Below are 17,580 nucleotides of genomic sequence, written 5' to 3'. Positions count from 1 at the left end.
CATCCCTTGCAACCCTCTTCCTTGCTAGCTCTACACTGCATTTGATCCCCTTTTCTTGCGCTCGCCATTCGCTCTTGCGATTAACAAAATTGTCATTTTGATTGCGTTATTATATCGTAATTGAAGAACATTCTCTCGTGAATATTCCATTGAGCCTTCGCGTAGGAATCCGAACCGAGCCATCTGTTATTCCTCATCACCTTGACGAACGGAACGGTTGTTTGCTTTCGTTCTCTCTTTCGTCCCTTAGCATATAAACTCGAAGCCTATTGTTCGCCGGTATTTTCACGGGGCGACAATACATTACGTGTCCTTGGGTCGTTCGCCGTTGCTGTTGACCGTTTTACATATCAACCAACATGTCGAAATCAAAGTCAGCTCCCTCTTGTCGCGAGTTATGCGTCCGGCGGATGCGGGAGATCTTGCCCGGAAGGCCTCGTCCGAACCGACGATCCTAGAAAGTTTTCTTGCCCGCTATCCGAGCGTGGCAAGAATCGCCGAGGACTTTGAGAACGCGCATCTCAAGGTTATACAAGAGACTACTGAGTTCGACGCCGAAGACGCGATTCGGGCAGACTTCGACAAAATGCATTACGCCGTGAAGGGACGGTATCACGCGCTCACGGGCACGGCGCCCGGAACCGCACAGGCTCATCCCGCGAGCCACGCGTCGGCGATCAAGTTACCCAAAATTACGCTTCCGCAATTTTCGGGCGATCTCACGCTGTGGCCGTCTTTTATCGCCTTATTCAACACCTCGATTCACGACAACCGACAGATCTCGTCAATAGAGAAGTATCAATATCTGCTGGCCTCGCTAAAGGGGGAGGCGCTCAATGTAATCAAGAATTTGCCCCTCGCCGCGGAGTATTACATGATTGCATACGACGCGCTGCTCGACAGATATCGGAACAGAAGGAAGCTAGCGGACCACCACCTAAAGTCGATACGCGAAGCCAAACCGTTAAAAATAGAATTGGCCGATGCTCTCCATAAATTGTTAGATACATTCACCGAAAACACTCGCGCGCTAAACCTGATGAAATTCCCTACCGATTCGTGGGATTTCCTTTTGCTCAATTTCCTGCTCGAGAAGCTTCCCCGATCATTGAGGGAAAAGTTCGAATCTGTCCATCGGGCCGAAGAGATACCGCGATACGCTCAACTCATCAAATTTCTTTCCGAGCACTGTAAAGTCCTTGAGGCCATCTCGGGTCCGTCGACCATGCCGTTCAAATCACAATCGTCCGCGTCGGCTTCGTCGCTTGCAACTCGAACCGCCGAGTGTCCGGTGTGCAAGGAACAACATCTCGTGTTTAAGTGCCCTCGATTCTTGAAATTATCCCCTCGGGAAAGGCATTCAACGGCCAAAACCGCGAATTTGTGTCTCAATTGCCTTCGCGCGGGTCATGGCACTAACAACTGCACATCGACGGGGACGTGCCGGTCGTGCCAGGCTAGGCATCATACCCTATTGCACTTCGGACGGAATTCGGGTCCAGCGGGCACCCCGGCGGATACCGGAGCCCCCTCTGAATCGGCCGTCGACGAGAGTTCGTCGCCACAGAATAACGAGCCCCTCGTCACCATGACCAGCGTCGCGAAATCGAGTTCGACCGTATTACTGTCAACGGTGCAGGCCGAAGCTCTCGACGTCCACGGGAATCCATTCCCTGTTCGCATGCTTTTAGATAGTGCTAGTCAATTGAACTTTATCTCGGAAAATTGCATGCAAAGGGGTGGTTTCGGACGAACCAAAGGTCGCACGGTAGTTCTAGCGGTTAATGATACTAAGGCGGCGGCTACTCGAGGCAGCACCTCACTCGTGATTCAAGTACAGGGTAATGGCAATACTCGCGTTCCGATAAAGGCTACGATTCTCCCACGCATCTCCGCCCAATTACCTAATAGTAAAATCGAACAAAGAGCGTGGAAACACATAGAGGGATTGAAGCTCGCGGATCCGCAGTATCACCGACCGGGTCACATCAATATCTTAATCGGCGCAGAGATCTTTACGTCATTGCTTCGAGACGGTCGTCGTGTAGGAAAAAAAGGGCGAACCAGACGCCTTTAATTCCATTTTCGGTTGAGTTCTAGTCGGTTCGGTGTCGACGCAGACATCTCGGTCTACACACTCGTTCCTGACTCTCGACTCATTAGACGCGTCTCTCAGTCGATTTTGGCAGTTAGACGAGATTCCCACGGCTCCGCCGTATTCACAGGAAAATAGACGTTGCGAGGAATTATTTGCGCAGACCACGCGTCGCGATGTATCTGGTCGATTTGTAATATCGTATCCTTTCATAAAGGATAAACCTTGTTTCGTTGGCACGCGTCAAGTAGCCGTGAACAGATTTCGCGCACTTGAGCGTCGCTTCAAAGCGGATAAAGAATTCAAAATAAATTACAGCAAATTCATGCAGGATTACTTAGATAATGGCTATATGAAATTGATCAAGCAGCCGTTCCCAGTGGACGGACCTGTCTTTTACCTACCCCATCATGGGGTATTCAAGTCGGATAGCACGACTACGAAATTGCGCGTCGTATTTGATGGATCGGCTAAAAATCTGAACGGCGTCTCGTTGAATCAAATGTTGCGATCCGGTCCCAAATTACAATCAGACATAGTTGTGATATTATTGATGTTCCGGCTCGGTCTCGTGGCGCTCACCGCGGATGTCAGACAGATGTTCCTTCAGATATTGGTCGAACTCGGTCAGTGTGACTATCAACGAATAGTGTGGCGTTTCTCAGAAAACGATCCGATCTCGGACTACCTTTTGTTGACTGTCATTTTCGGATTGACATGCTCTCCGTTCATAGCGATTGCTTGCATGTTAAAGTTAGCGGCCGAAGGCAAAACAAGTTACCTATTGGCCGCGGCTGCCTTGGAAGAGAGCGTCTACGTCGACGATGTGGTGACAAGTGTCGAGTCAGTAGAGAAGGCCCGCGAGCTTCAGCGGCAACTACAAGCCTTGCTTAAAACTGCCGGCTTCGAACTCAGAAAATGGGCCAGTAGGCATCCGTCGGTCTTAGCTGATCTGGATCCGGAACTCTGCAGCCAGTCGTTACTATCCTTTGAATCGCCGGAAGACCAGTTTCTTAAGGTTCTTGGACTTCGTTGGTACCCTCAAACAGACGACTTTGGATTTCAGGTCAACCCGTTGGACAGAGATTGCACCAAACGCACCATTCTCTCTGAATTAGCTCGCATCTTTGATCCATTGGGGTTCCTGACCCCGCTTACATTCATGGCCAAACGATTGATCCAGCAACTCTGGATGCTTAAAGTAGAGTGGGACGACAGGCCTCCCTCAGAGATATGTTCTAAATGGGAAAGATACAAGTCGGAGCTCTTTGCGTTAGCCTCCATTCGTATACCTCGTACTATCGCGGTCGTAAATAACGTGGTCAGGCGAGAAATCCACGGATTTTGTGACGCGAGCGAGCAGGGCTACGGAGCCGTTGTATATATTAGACTCGTCACCGAGAATGGGGTGATAATCCGTATGCTCATCGCCAAATCAAAGGTGGCCCCACTCAAGGCCATCACATTACCGAGACTCGAACTTTCCGCGGCTGTCTTGCTGTCAGATTTGTTGGAATATGTCGAGAAAATTCTCCGACCTAAAGTTGCCGTCGACGACACATACGCCTGGTCGGATTCTGAGGTTACCCTCGCGTGGATACGCTCGGCTCCGCACCGTTGGAAGACGTTCGTGCGTAATCGTGTCGCACGCATCCAGTCTAACACAAACATTTCCTGCTGGAAACATGTCGATACTAAATCTAACCCCGCTGATTGTTGCTCAAGGGGCTTGTTCCCCCAGGAACTAGTCGATCACCCGCTGTGGTGGACCGGTCCTGCGTGGCTCGTCGAATTCGAACCCACTCAAGAAACGACATTGGAAGCTGAGGATCTTCCCGAGGAGGAAGAAAATTCTCGCGCCTTTGTTTCCACAAATCCTGCTGATGATGTAGATTCCATTACTGTTGTCGATTCGCTTCTCGATCGCTTCTCGTCGTTAGATAAACTCATCAGAGTGTTCGCGTATTGTCTCCGATTCGTTACCAAAACTAGATCAAATGCGCTCACTCTCGTCGTGGATCAAATCGAATTTCACTCGACCTTGTTATACCTCGTCAAATTTGTACAATCTCGTTGTTTCGCAGAGGATATCAGTAGCTTAAGACGCAATCAGAGTTGCTCCAAACCTCTGCGAAAACTCGCCCCCTTCTTGGATGCTCGCGGAGTCCTCAGGGTGGACGGCAGGCTCACCCATTCCGCCATCTCATACGAGGCTAAACACCCGGCATTGCTGCCTAACCGACATCGACTCACGGAACTTATAGTAGAGCGCACCCACCGCCTACATCTGCATCCGGGACGTCGAGCGTTACATTATATCCTGTCACAGAACTTCTGGATCCTGGGGGCCCATCAGGCCATTAAACGCTGCCTATCGCGCTGCTATCGGTGCTTCAAGGCGAATCCACGCCCAATGCAACCGCCCATGGCGGACCTACCGTTAGATCGAGTACGTCAGGCTAAGCCCTTTTCGATCACCGGAGTCGACTACGCTGGGCCATTTCCAGTCTACAATTGTCGTTCCCGCGGAGCAATTCCGTTCAAGCCCTACGTGTGCCTTTTTGTCTGCTTCGCAACCAAGGCAGTTCACCTAGAGCTCGTCTTTTCTCTATCTACAGAATCGTTCCTGTCAGCCCTGAGGAGCTTCATCGCGAGACGCGGCCGTTGCTCGCGAATATACAGCGACTGCGGCACCAACTTTGTTGGAACTCAGCGAGAGCTCGTCGGCTGCATGCAGGCCGCCTCGGAACGGGAGCAATTCCAGTGGGCCTTCAACCCCCCCTCGGCGCCGCATTTCGGTGGCCTCTGGGAAGCCGGGGTCAAGTCGATGAAGACCCACTTGAAGCGAGTAGTGTGTAACGGCCTGACTTTATCGAACGCGGACTAGCGTACTGGATCAGGAGTTCGATGAAAGGCCTAGAGACAATAATCAATTTAGGTTGTACATGCAGTGGTTTATTCGGCTTATTATATACACGAAGGTGGTTTATTCAGCTTATTCTATACAAGAGAAATGTTAGCGCGGTATTTGATATAGCGCGGGGACGGGCAGAACGCGGTATATACAACGAAGGGATAGTGCGGGTGCACTTGATAACGAACGCGGTATCACACTATTCGACGGGCTCGGTATATTACAGGTAGTGCGTGCGCACTGGCACACGGCGCGGTCTTGCGAGCATCGACGGACTCGGTATATTACATATAACGAACGCGGTATCACACTATTCGACGGGCTCGGTATATTACATATTACATAGGCGGGCGCGGTATATTACATTACGATCATCGACGGACTCGGGGGTGCTCTCCCCGGGGCATTTCCTCACCCTGGAGCCTCTCGTGGCGGTTCCACACCTTGACCTGAACCCGGTGCCGATGAACAGACTCGATCGGTGGCAAATGGTGCAACATATGCACCAGCAGTTCTGGAAGAGGTGGCATGACAAATACCTGCACACCCTCCAACAGCGACCGAAATGGTTGCAATCGGCACCTACGGTAAAAAAGGACACACTGGTCCTGGTAAAGGGCGAAAACGCCCCTCCTTGCAATGGAGGCGAGGGCGAATCGTGAAACTGCACCCGGGCCGTGACGGCGTCGCTCGGGTCGCTACGGTGCGGACGGCGGATGGCGTGCTTACCCGTCCTCTGGTGAAGTTGTGCCCACTGCGGATGAACACTTCGCCAGAGGAATCTGTTCAGGCGTAGAAAATACGTCGTATTTTGGTGGGCGGTATGTTCGGCGTATCGCCTTGTATATAGTATAGTCGTTATTATAGTCACTTCATGTCCATGTATTCGTATATAGTTCATACTTAGTTGCATAAGTCATTTGTAATTCTCGCGCGAAACTTCGGCGGATCGCGATCAGCCAAATCATGCGACTCACCTGTCGGTGCTGCCATCGCCCATCCGCCGACGGCATCTACCCCCCGGAAAGAGAACAACTACTCGCCCGCAGTGACATGTTCCAGGACCGCGGGGACAGAGCATTAGCAATCCAGCCGTCTTACGGCAAACACACTCATCGTCAAGTATTCGGAGAGGACACACCTCTCATCACTTTTTCGTCAAGCCACCGTGCGGCACACACACACATATTCTGGGAGCCGTCTTACGGCACACGTTCGCCGGGCAGAACGAATCACGGAATCGCCTTTGCCGCCTTGCTCAACCGGGAGTGCGCACGTCTCCTACTGCCTTTTCCCGCCTGCTCTATCGCTTACTCTCCACCGCTTGCTTGTTTGCACGAGTTTTGCCATCGCATGCCTAACGAGACGAGACCCACGGAGCGGCCAAGTTCAGAGGACAGGACGAGGACTGGCGGAATCACGGGGACGACGGCCGACACGGTGAGTCGCTTCGCTTTAATATTTCGCTGCATGCGTTTCTGCCTTCGCGTTAAACATTGATAGTCGTGAGGGGAAATCGACAACCCCCCTCTGGTCCTTCGAGTAACAATATCGCAAATCTTGCCTCCGGGGCGAAACTATCCCCGTTCAAATCCGTTCTAGAATTTTTAAAATTTAAAATGGCGGATTCAATATGGCGGACGTAAAATGCAATATTAATTAATTAATTAATGCAAATTAATTAATAATGCAAATTAATTAATATTGCATATTATGTCCGACATATTGGACCCACCATTTTTAATTTTAAAAATCCGAATACGGATTCGTAATCAGCGACCCAAAAAACCCCCTGGATGCTAAGTTTTACGAAAATTATTTAAATTTTTTATTTTACGTCCGCTATATTAGATCCGCCATTTTGAATTTTAAAAATTCGAGAACGGATTCGTAATCAACGCCCCAAAAAATAGTCCAGTCAAAATACGATTAGACCTAGAAAAAATTGCAACACAAGGTTTTATTACGTCATTCAGAAAAATGTGTTCAGAAAAATATACTGAACAACATATTCAAATTCCGCCATTTTCCGCTATCCCTAAGTATGTTTTTTATTCACAATTTATAAACAAATTCGTTTTTCTCCACAAATACGATGAATTTTAAAATTTTTGTAGAGATTAAAGTTGTAGAACAAACAAATATCTACAAAAAATGTTCTTATGAATTTTTTGAAATATCTCATATTATTTGAGATATTTGCAACAAGAGCTACTAGGCTACGCGCGGAGCGGAGCGGGGAGTTCTAACAAGCACACGGCAGTCTCTACCGGTCGCTGCTAGTTCTCTAGGTTCTACAAGGAACTTGAGTTGGTTCTCGATACTAGTATATGTGTCTATGTATACACACACACATATATATATATATATGCGACGCTTTTTTCCCCGGTCTCGCAATCCGGTGGAGGGCTATCGTGGATTGGCAGCACGCGCAACTAATTCCGACACCAAATGATTGGGCGCCAGGTGCGACGGATCGCACCACCGTACATTATTATATCTAACGCGATATTCCCGGCGATACCTCAGGGCGTAGGGCTCTTTCAGGGAATTCGGAGAGAGGCGTTACGCAATCAATCACACACAAGAGAATAAATAATAATAACATATGATATATTTAGTCAGGTAATATCAATAGGTGCAAGTATAATCGGTCTGAGCCTCTCGTATTACCGCAAAAATGTCGGATAGGTGACGCACGAATGCCGCATAAATAACGCAATAAGTGCACGCGGTAATGTCAAATATTAAGCACTGTAGATTAACGCACGCGAAGTCAAATCAACGCAACAGATAAACGCAGACGAACACACGAAAGCTTAACATAAGAGACAATTATTCAGGTCTCGCGGTACCTTACGTTGAACTCACAACGAACTTACGCCACGAGGCCGACGAACCGATTCGCCGCACCTTCGGTTGCTCCTTCAACGCGCACCCGGGCCACCTCGATTCCGCACGACGCAAAAATTATGGGCGACGCTGCCGGCGACTGCCCCCGAACACGAAATAAGGATTCGTATCGCGGACGATCCCGCGGCTTGCCACGCGAATCCCGAATTCTCTCGCAAGCACGGAGATTCCGCGGCCCCGCGCCGATCCCGTCGATCTTTTCGTCCCGCCAAACACAATATTCGCCGTCCTCGAGGGCCCGGATACGCTACTCAAATACGAGGGCGAGTGCCCTTCGAATTACATGACCACTCGCGGCTCGCCGTTGCCCGCACAACTCGCTCCCGTTATCGCCACGCAAGGCATCACTCTCAATAATATGGCCAAGACGCGACACGATTACGAACATAAACTCTAACACACTGAAACGCGACACGATTACGAATATGAACACCATAAAACGCGACACGATTACTTACATTAACGCAACGAGACTCTACACAATTCGACCCGCTTAATCCGACTCACATTTTCCAACGCCACGCGACTGTCGGCCGTGGCGGTGCTCGCGGGGAGGGCACGATTGGTCTCTACGCACTGGAGAGCTCACTCTCGGCAAGGCCCTGGCACGATTTCCACCCGACTCTATCTTAATGCGAGCGCAAGGTACCGCACGCGCTCATCTCGCAGTCCACAGGTAATCCTGCGGCGCTCAGGTAACCGATGCGTGCCATGGGCCAGTGCCTCGAGCGAACCCTCTTTTTCTTAACGCGGGAACGCCAGAGTGGTGACCTTACAATACGTCGTAGTCCCTTCGGCGATCCGGGCAGCTCGGGATCCGGGTAATGCTTCTCGCTCTTTAGCCGGCACGACAGTGTCGGAAACGATGGCCTGCCGGGATCGCGCCGGTTCCCCGCGCCTGCGCTGTAGCGTGTCGCTCGACCGGATTGCCGATCCTAGCGCTCCCCGCGCCTAGGCCGCACGTGCGCCGCTCCTTCCGGGGGCGCCACTCCAATTTTAGGGCGCTCTCATCGGCGCCTCAGCCTCTCGCGCGCCTCCCCTTCCGGCGGCGCCGCTCCAACTACCTCCGATTCGGCGCGGGCTTTTCGAATCAACCGGCTATCCGGGCCGCGATGATCGAGTCGGCGTTCGGGGTCAGGCTGGCCGGGCCTCGGCCCCGTCCGCCGGCATCCCCTCGGGGCGACGGCCCCAGGGCTGTGCCTTTCCCTGGGCCGCTCCTCTGCACCCTGGTCTGACTGGCGTTTCGCTCGGGGGTGTCCCGGGGTCTTCCCGATCGTTATCCTGCCGCTGTTACGACAGAGTGCGGAGTGAACTCCGGCCGGCGACGCTCATACACTTGCAGGGAGGTCCGGGCGATCCGACTTTCAGCCATGTCCCCCTGGCCGTCTCCTTAATCCTCTGCCCTTCCTCGTTGCGGCTCCCGGCCGTTACAGGTTGACTCCGGCCACCACTGGCAATCCCTTAAAAACTTAACAGCTAATTAGACCAATTACTAATACGCGACCGCCCTCCTCTCGCTCTAACGAGGAGGCATCCCCGAATTCCCCTCGGCCGAGCCCGTCCGGGAAGGAGACGCGACTTGTCACGTCACAATAAATATACATATATATATATATATATATATATACATTACCCTCCATAAGTTTGGAAACACTCTATGACAGATGCTGTACGTGCGACTATTTACAGATAAATAGTCGCACGGCGATCTGTGCAGATTTTTGGTATGAATATATCGTAAGACGTTCAAATAATCATATATATTTCCACCTGGGACACTTGCAACACTTGTACATGCCGAAAATATGTCGGATGATTATTTCGCGACACCAAAGTGCTCGGAGTTGAATTTGTTAAACAGCGAATCACAAGTCACAGGTGCACCTTTGGGAAGTTCTCCAGCAAGAATGGAAACGTATCCCGACTGAACTCCAAAAGTTGATCCACCGTATGCCGAGAATATGCAAGGCAGTCATTAAAGCAAAAAGTGTGGTTACTTTGAGGAATGTAAAAATTAATGGAAATTCTTTATTTTAAAAGCCTGTTGGATAACATAGGAACTATTATGTACTATTTTCTGTATATTGCATTTTATAGAGCGTTTCCAAACTTATGGAGGGTAGTGTATACATATATGGGACAATCCACGTCACTTTTACCCCTCTTCTGTCCAAAATTGGTATGGACGGATTTTAATGACTAAGGGCGGAAAATGTTCGTCTTGAAAAGAGCTTTCGAAAGGCGTGTAGTATATATGCGCAATTCAACATTGCGTCATAGTTATGGCTGCTTAAAGGGATAAATTTAAAATTTTAGATTCAACATGACGCCATGTTGAATTGCGCATATATGCCACACGCCTTTCAAAAGCTCTTTTCAAGACAAACATTTTCCGCCCTTAGTCATTAAAATTTGTCCATACCAATTTTGGACAGAGCGGGGGTAAAAGTGACGTGGATTGTCCCATATATGTATTGTGACGTTGCGGCTCGCCGCACCGTCGCGGCGCCCCGCCGCCGTCACAAGGCGCGGAATTTCGCGCCCAGGGACGGACCAGGGAGGCAACGACGAGATCTCCAGGGGTCGTATTTAATCGCGTTTCCGCATTTTGATTATTTTCTTTTGTTTTTTTTTATGCAATGTAATACGCGCGGCACCTCACCCACACCACGGCAAACCTTCGAGGGAGTATTTGGCGAAGGAAATCAAGGACGATCGATAACCAAGGAGGGGTGGCAAACACGGAAGCAGCAGAGATCGCGGGCTGGCGAGAGCAACGCGGCAGGCGGGCGGCACGTGCGGCAGCGACGGACGAGGCCGCCGATAGCGGGGCCCCAAGCGCTTGGGTAAACACCCGGCTTCAGCAAATGATCTCCACAAAACACCGACCCACGGGGTGGCTGGTCACCGCCCCAGGGTCAAACCGGAGGCACACCGGCACGAGCGAAGTTCCGTCCGCCGCTAAGGACAAAAATTTGAGGAGTCGCACGCCGCCGAGGGACCGTTGCCCGCCCCCGAAGGATCTCGTATCGACAGCACTGCGCCGGGACACCGCGGGCTTGCAAGCTCGCGCCCGATTGGCTCGCGCGCCCCTCAGGAAGGGGTACCGTATCGATTCCGCAATCGAGCGGGTTTAGCGTTCCACTCTCTGGTCGTCCGTCGGCGAGAAAATACGTTTGATTAAGATACGCGATAGCCACCCCGAGTCGGGTATTTCGATCGTTGTCTGGCGGATCGAGGATCGTTGGTGGAAGGTGACGGCGAGGAGCCCAGGAGGAGGCGTATCACCGGTGAGGTTGCCCGTAAATCGCGATATGTAAAGCCACGACACCGCCCTCCGGTGCACGCTCTCGCTCGGGATAACGCATGTTAAGATCGAGTGTAATTTCGCGATCGATAACGAGAGCGAAGGGCCTCGGGATGGTATCGTGGCCGCGGAACCGTGGTACAAGCGTTATGGCGAATCCCTGGAGGTCGCGATAGGCGTTAATGAGTCCGATATCGCGAGTATATTGCGTTGTCCTCGCGACCTTGGTGTACGGCCGCCTACGGGCCGGTACTTCGTAAATTGCGTTACCGTTTCTTCGCGTCGGGAAATTCTTGTGTTCGAGCGTCGGTGTTAGCGTATCGATTGGTGTTCGGATCTCGTTATTACGGGTTGCTAATTGTGCTCTCGCGTTGAGAAACTTTGCGTCCGGTATTACTTGCGTTACGTCCTATGGCGTCCCTGCTCGCGACCACTTCGAATTTTGCGTTGGGTCGTCGATGGCATTGTTAATTGCGGTCGAATGTCGTTCCCGCCGATTGATTAATTATGTTAGACTTGTACTCGCGTTAAGAGATTACCGGTGTTCACACGTTTCGTGCGTTTAGGTGTTACTTGCGTAGTTCTTCATGGCGTTCCGTGGTTATTAGCGATATCGCGACTCTAGTATTTCGCGTTGACCGGTATTCCGCCTCATTGGAGAACCGCATTAATCCAGTATTTTGCGTTAGTTATCGTATTCTTTGCCTGGTTAAATGACTCGGCGCCTCCCCGTTGCGCCCGAGCAGAATCACTCGCGTTAGGTTAAGATATCATTGCGACAGAGTTTTCGTACGGTTTTCGACTCGAATTATTAATTGTTTGAGAATAGCGCCTTCAGCGTGTTTATTAGAGACTCAATTAATACTCCGTGGGTGTCTCGCGTCCGCCTTAATATTATTTCTGTTAGATGAATCCAGACACCCCGCCACCGGCTATTCTTGATCTATTTATTGAAGTTATCTTGTGTTTGATCGAAGCCGGATGGATACACGTTGTTATTTTCTCGACAACCAGTACTCAATAAATGTTACTTTCTTTGTTATCTGACTGAGTATGAAATTAACGTGTCACCCCGCCGAATATCGCGCTGCCCTTCATTAACCCCGCCCGTGATTAGGTCAAGCTAGCCGATTCCACGCACCTCCACACTTCGTTTTGCGTCTCGTTTAGGTTTTCGCGATTTCGTGGACGCGAATGTACGCGTCTGGCGCCCAACATTCGGAACATTTCGTGGAGTATCGGAGGTGCGAGGAAATCACTGGAGAGGCCAACCATCCCGCTCTCCTAAGTCCTTTTGATCCGGCACACGTCCCGGAGCGGTCCGGGAGTGCAAAAAGTCGTGACAGTATATATATATATATATATATATATATATATATATATATATATTGTGTGTGTGTGTGTGTATACATAGACACATATACTAGTATCGAGAACCGCAACTCAAGTTCCTTGTAGAACCTAGAGAACTAGCAGCGACCGGTAGAGACTGCCGTGTGCTTGTTAGAACTCTCCGCTCCGCTCCGCGCGTAGCCTAGTAGTTCTTGTTGCAAATATCTCATATCATATGAGATATTTCAAAAAATTTATAAGAACATTTTTTGTAGATATTTGTCTGCTCTACAACTTTGATCTCTACAAAAATTTCAAAATTCATCGTATTTGTGGAGAAAAACAAATTTGTTTATAAATTGTTAATAAAAAACATACTTAGGGATAGCGGAAAATGGCGGAACTTGAATGTGTTGTTCAGTATATTTTTCTGAACACAATGACGTAATAAAACCTTGTGTTGCAATTTTTTCTAAGTACCCCCCTTTTTCCGTATTTTGACTGGACTAAAACCCCCGGATGCAAAGTTTCACAGAAATTATTTAAATTTTTGATTTTACGTCCGCCATATTGAATCAGCCATTTTGAATTTTAAAAATTCGAGAACGGATTCGTAATTAGCGCCCCAAAAAACTCCCGGATGCAAAGTTTCATTAAAATTGGTAAAGAAAAATTCGTGACTTAAAAAATATTAATTAAAGTTTAAAAAAACTGGAGGGTAATGGAGCAATTCTGACTTCATATTCGTTTTCAGCGGCTCAAAATACGTAGGAATAGCATAGTCAGATCCCCAGTACAACTTTTACTTTTTTTTGTGGGCCTGTGTTATTAAATAATAGTAGTGTATATAAGGGAGTTCCACCCCGGTGGCTCCGAGGAGGGGTGAGGCAGGGTGGTATCGGATTACGCGGGGGGTGAGGGGGTGAGGGAGGGGGGTATTGGATTACGCGGAGGGTGAGGGAGGGGGGTATCGAATTTCGCGGGGGGTGAGGAAAAGGGGGGTGTCGGGTTACACCGGAGTATCGGATTTCGCGGGGGTGAGGGGGAGGGGGGGTATCGGGTTACACAGGAGTATCGGATTTTGCGGGGGTGAGGGGGAGGGGGTATCGGGTTATACACAAAGGTATCGGATTACGAGGGGAAGAGGGAGGGGGAAGGGTGACCTTGGCATACCACCGGGATGACTCACCTGGATGATTCATTGGGATGACTCACCGGGATGACTCACCCGCGCCGCTGGTCCGCGCCGCTGGTCATCCGCGCCACTGGTCCGCGCCGCTGGTCCGCGCGGGGGGAGGGGGTCCGCGTTCGCGTTCGCGGTCGCGCCGCGGGTCCGCGTGGGGGTCCGCAGGGGCCGCGTGGAGGTCCGCGGTTGCGCCGCGGGGTCCGTCGGGTCGCGGGGGCCTCGTTCGCAACGACGCCGCTAGGCGGCGTACAATGGGTAAGACTAACTCGATAGCGCACTGCGTAGTTTGTCGATGCGAAATTCTCCAAGGTCTTGCAACATTCTTCGAAATAATCTTCGGGAATCATAGTCTTGTTCCATTGCTACTCCACGTGCGTGGAGTACTACGTTTAGTAAGCGTCTCACCATAAACTTATACTCCTTAGTAGTAGACGTTTTTATCTCTACAAACTCGCTACGCGGTTCGCGTAGGCAATCAGCGTCTCGTTCATGAGGGGAAATCGGTCCCTTGTCAGGCGGAACAGGTCCTCCCGCGCGCGGTCAGGCGCGGATATCGTGCCCCTAAACGGAAGCCGGGGCGCGGGAGGAGCGCCTTCAAACACCTCTATAGCGTCTTCAAACTAGGGAGCGTCGGGTCCCCCCAAAATTTCACTGTCTTTTATGTCTTTAGGCACAAAAGATTCGCGCGGAGACATTACAAGAAACTTAGTTTAATCACCCGAACACAAAAAAACACGTTCGTACACAAGAAACTTATAAAAAATATATACGTGTAACACTTTGCGCGGACTCGACGAGACTGAATTCAATGACGGTTGCAGAAGTCGCCAGAGAAAAAAATATAATGGCGGTGTATAAAACTGATAGTTGCGATACGTCTCGCATTACACCTGCGAGCGCCGATGTCCGCCAGAACATCGGTGCCTCGCTTCTATGTTATGATATGCGATATTTGATTGCAAATTCAAACAGCCGGAGTTTTGGCGGACGTCGCATATACGGCTTGAATAGAAATGCGCGCGAAGAAAATATAGTATGATTTATACTTAAAAAACAATCTATCTACGCAGTACGTTAAAGACAAAGGAAGAAATGACGTCATCGGGACGATGATCGACCCGATAACGCATCGAACCTGTTGGAACATGTTCGTTGTAAACAACATTTTCGAGGAAAAAGAGGGTGTTATCGCGTAGACTAAACAATTTCACGCTATTTTTTACGACGCAGTACGCGAAACAAAGGAAAAGATCTTTCAAAAAATCAGTTGGAGCGAGAGAGAGAGCAAAGGGTATATAACGAGGGATGAAGCGCATCGAGCCGCAGTAGTCAGATTTGAGAGTGATACATCGATCGAAAAGTATCGCGGTTTCTTCGTTATTGTATGGTTGAACATTATCACGTGCAAGTGCTCTGGAAAAGAGATTTTTTTATCGCTCAATCGCAAAAGATGTTCGTCCTGCTGTCGAGACCTTCGGACATTCGCGATTTTAGCGCCGAACAGCTGCAATTTGTGCCGAAAACCGTTCTGTTGCAAATGTGCGGCGATCACATTTACTACGTGTGGGACAAGCTTCCGGAGCATATAAAGGCGGATTCGGAGGTTCAGACCTTGCAACCGTTCGCATAGCTGAGCAGTCGGACAACCCCGAGGGGCAGCAACGACCAGGGGAGCAGCGGACATCGACATTTCTCGAATAGAATTACCGGATAAGCGAGTCCGAAGAGCCCATATGGCTAGCGTTTACCTGAATCCCGAGATATAGGTGACCGGGGTACGATTGACCCCGGTAGGCGAGCGGCAGATGACCGACCGAGCGAGCCAACGAGCGGGCCTTGGAAGGAGAGCCAAGCAGAGCAGATCGGGACGAGCGCGGTCGAGATAGCGCGACGGGCACGCGAGATAGCGGGGTCACGAGATTGACCCCCGCGAACGAGGGTATATCGGTAATAGCCGGAAGCCGAACCCCGGAATACGTCTCGGGGGTGACCCGGAGGCCAACCACCCGATACGCGAAGCGCCGATAACGACCAACGCGGAAATAGCGGGGTCACGCGAATGACCCCCGCGCAGAGGGGCACGGCGGTCATAGCCGGGGGCCAAGCCGCGTGAATCGTTTCAGGGGTGACCCGGGGGGCAACCAAATCAACTCCGACGCGATAGCGCCAGCGGGCGCAAAGATCGCGGCGACACGGGGGTGACCCCCGCGCCGGGGGGCACGGAGGTATTAGCCGAAGGCTGAGCCATGGGGGTCATCTCAGGGGACGCACAAACAAAGACCCACCGAACCGCGACGCGATATCACCGACGGACGCGGAGATCGCGGGGTCACGAAAATGACCCCCGTACCGGGGGGCACGGAGGTCTTAGCCGAAGGCTGAGCCGTGGAGGTCGTCTCAGGGGACGCACAAACAAAGACCCACTGAACCGCGACGCGATATCACCGACGGGCGCGGAGATCGCGGGGTCACGAAAATGACCCCCGTACCGGGGGGCACGGAGGTCTTAGCCGAAGGCTGAGCCGTGGAGGTCGTCTCAGGGGACGCACAAACAAAGACCCACTGAACCGCGACGCGAGATCACCGACGGGCGCGGAGATCGCGGGGTCGCGAGAATGACCCCCGCACCGGGGGGCACGGAGGTCTTAGCCGAAGGCTGAGCCGCGGAGGTCGTCCCAGGGGACGCACAAACAACGACCCATCAAACCGCGACGCGATACCACCGACGGGCGCGAAAATCGTGGGGTCATAACAATGACCCCCGCGCCGAAGGGCACGGAGGTCACAGCGGGCGGCCGACTCGCTAAACATGCCTCAAGGGCGACCCGAAGAACAACCGAACGACTCGCGACGCGATAGCAATAACGGAAGCGAGTTTAGCGGGGACAAACGATGACCCCCGGATATCGGAAACCGAGGTAGCCCGGAAAAAATTGACGGATGGAAAGCCATTAGAGGAGGCGCCGAAATAAATCCGGAGGGTCAGCGAGACCACTCAATCGTGAAATACCCGAACCCGGGAACCGGGGGAGCGGGGTCCAGTGGGACCCATGCCGATGCGTGCGATTAGTTATAGGGCGTAGATTGAGAACCGCAGGCGTCACCGGCGACGAAAAAAAAAAAAAACTATCGAAAGAAAAGTGAAAGCGGGTAACATCTGGCACGGAAAAGTACCAGGATGTGAATAACAACCCGGTGGTAGGAGAAAAGATCCCGAGGTGGGATAGCCGAGAGCGCTCGGCAACTCGAGGCAGTCGCTCGGATACCGCGACCGGGGTAACACGCTATTAAGATTCGCTCACTATTCGGACTTAGCGCGTAGTTTATCGCTGCGGTATGTAACAACCGGCACTCCCGCGTATTAGCGCGTTAAACATAGCTCGTATTACAATTGCGAGAGGCAATCAATAGTCATTTGTAACAACGTTCGACGAAATGTGTCAGCGTGAAATTGTAAACCACAACGACGATCTGAAATAAATCAATCGTTTGTTAATATACGCAGTATCAAGTTAATTTCGAATTACTTACCTGCCACTTACCTTGTCCTACGGCATCGATCCAGCGAAGTCCAGCGGCGTTCCAGTAGGCGATACAGCGAAGATCTGGGACAGTCAGCGACAGTTGAGATCCATCCGGGGCGAGAAGATTTGCTCGGGTGAAATACCTGAAACAGAAATTAACCGATTAATTAAACGTATCCGTTATCTACTTACCTGGTACTCCGAGGGTGGTCCCACGTTGTCCATCGATGGTCCAGCAGTGGGGAGGCAGCGTCGGGGCGTCGAGACATCCTGCGTCGAGAACCTGAAAATAAGAGAGAATTAATGTGA

The sequence above is a fragment of the Temnothorax longispinosus genome, unplaced genomic scaffold (assembly GCF_030848805.1).
Source record: "Temnothorax longispinosus isolate EJ_2023e unplaced genomic scaffold, Tlon_JGU_v1 HiC_scaffold_16, whole genome shotgun sequence".
Lineage (NCBI taxonomy): Eukaryota > Metazoa > Arthropoda > Insecta > Hymenoptera > Formicidae > Temnothorax > Temnothorax longispinosus.
Note: the sequence above shows the minus strand (reverse complement) of the source record.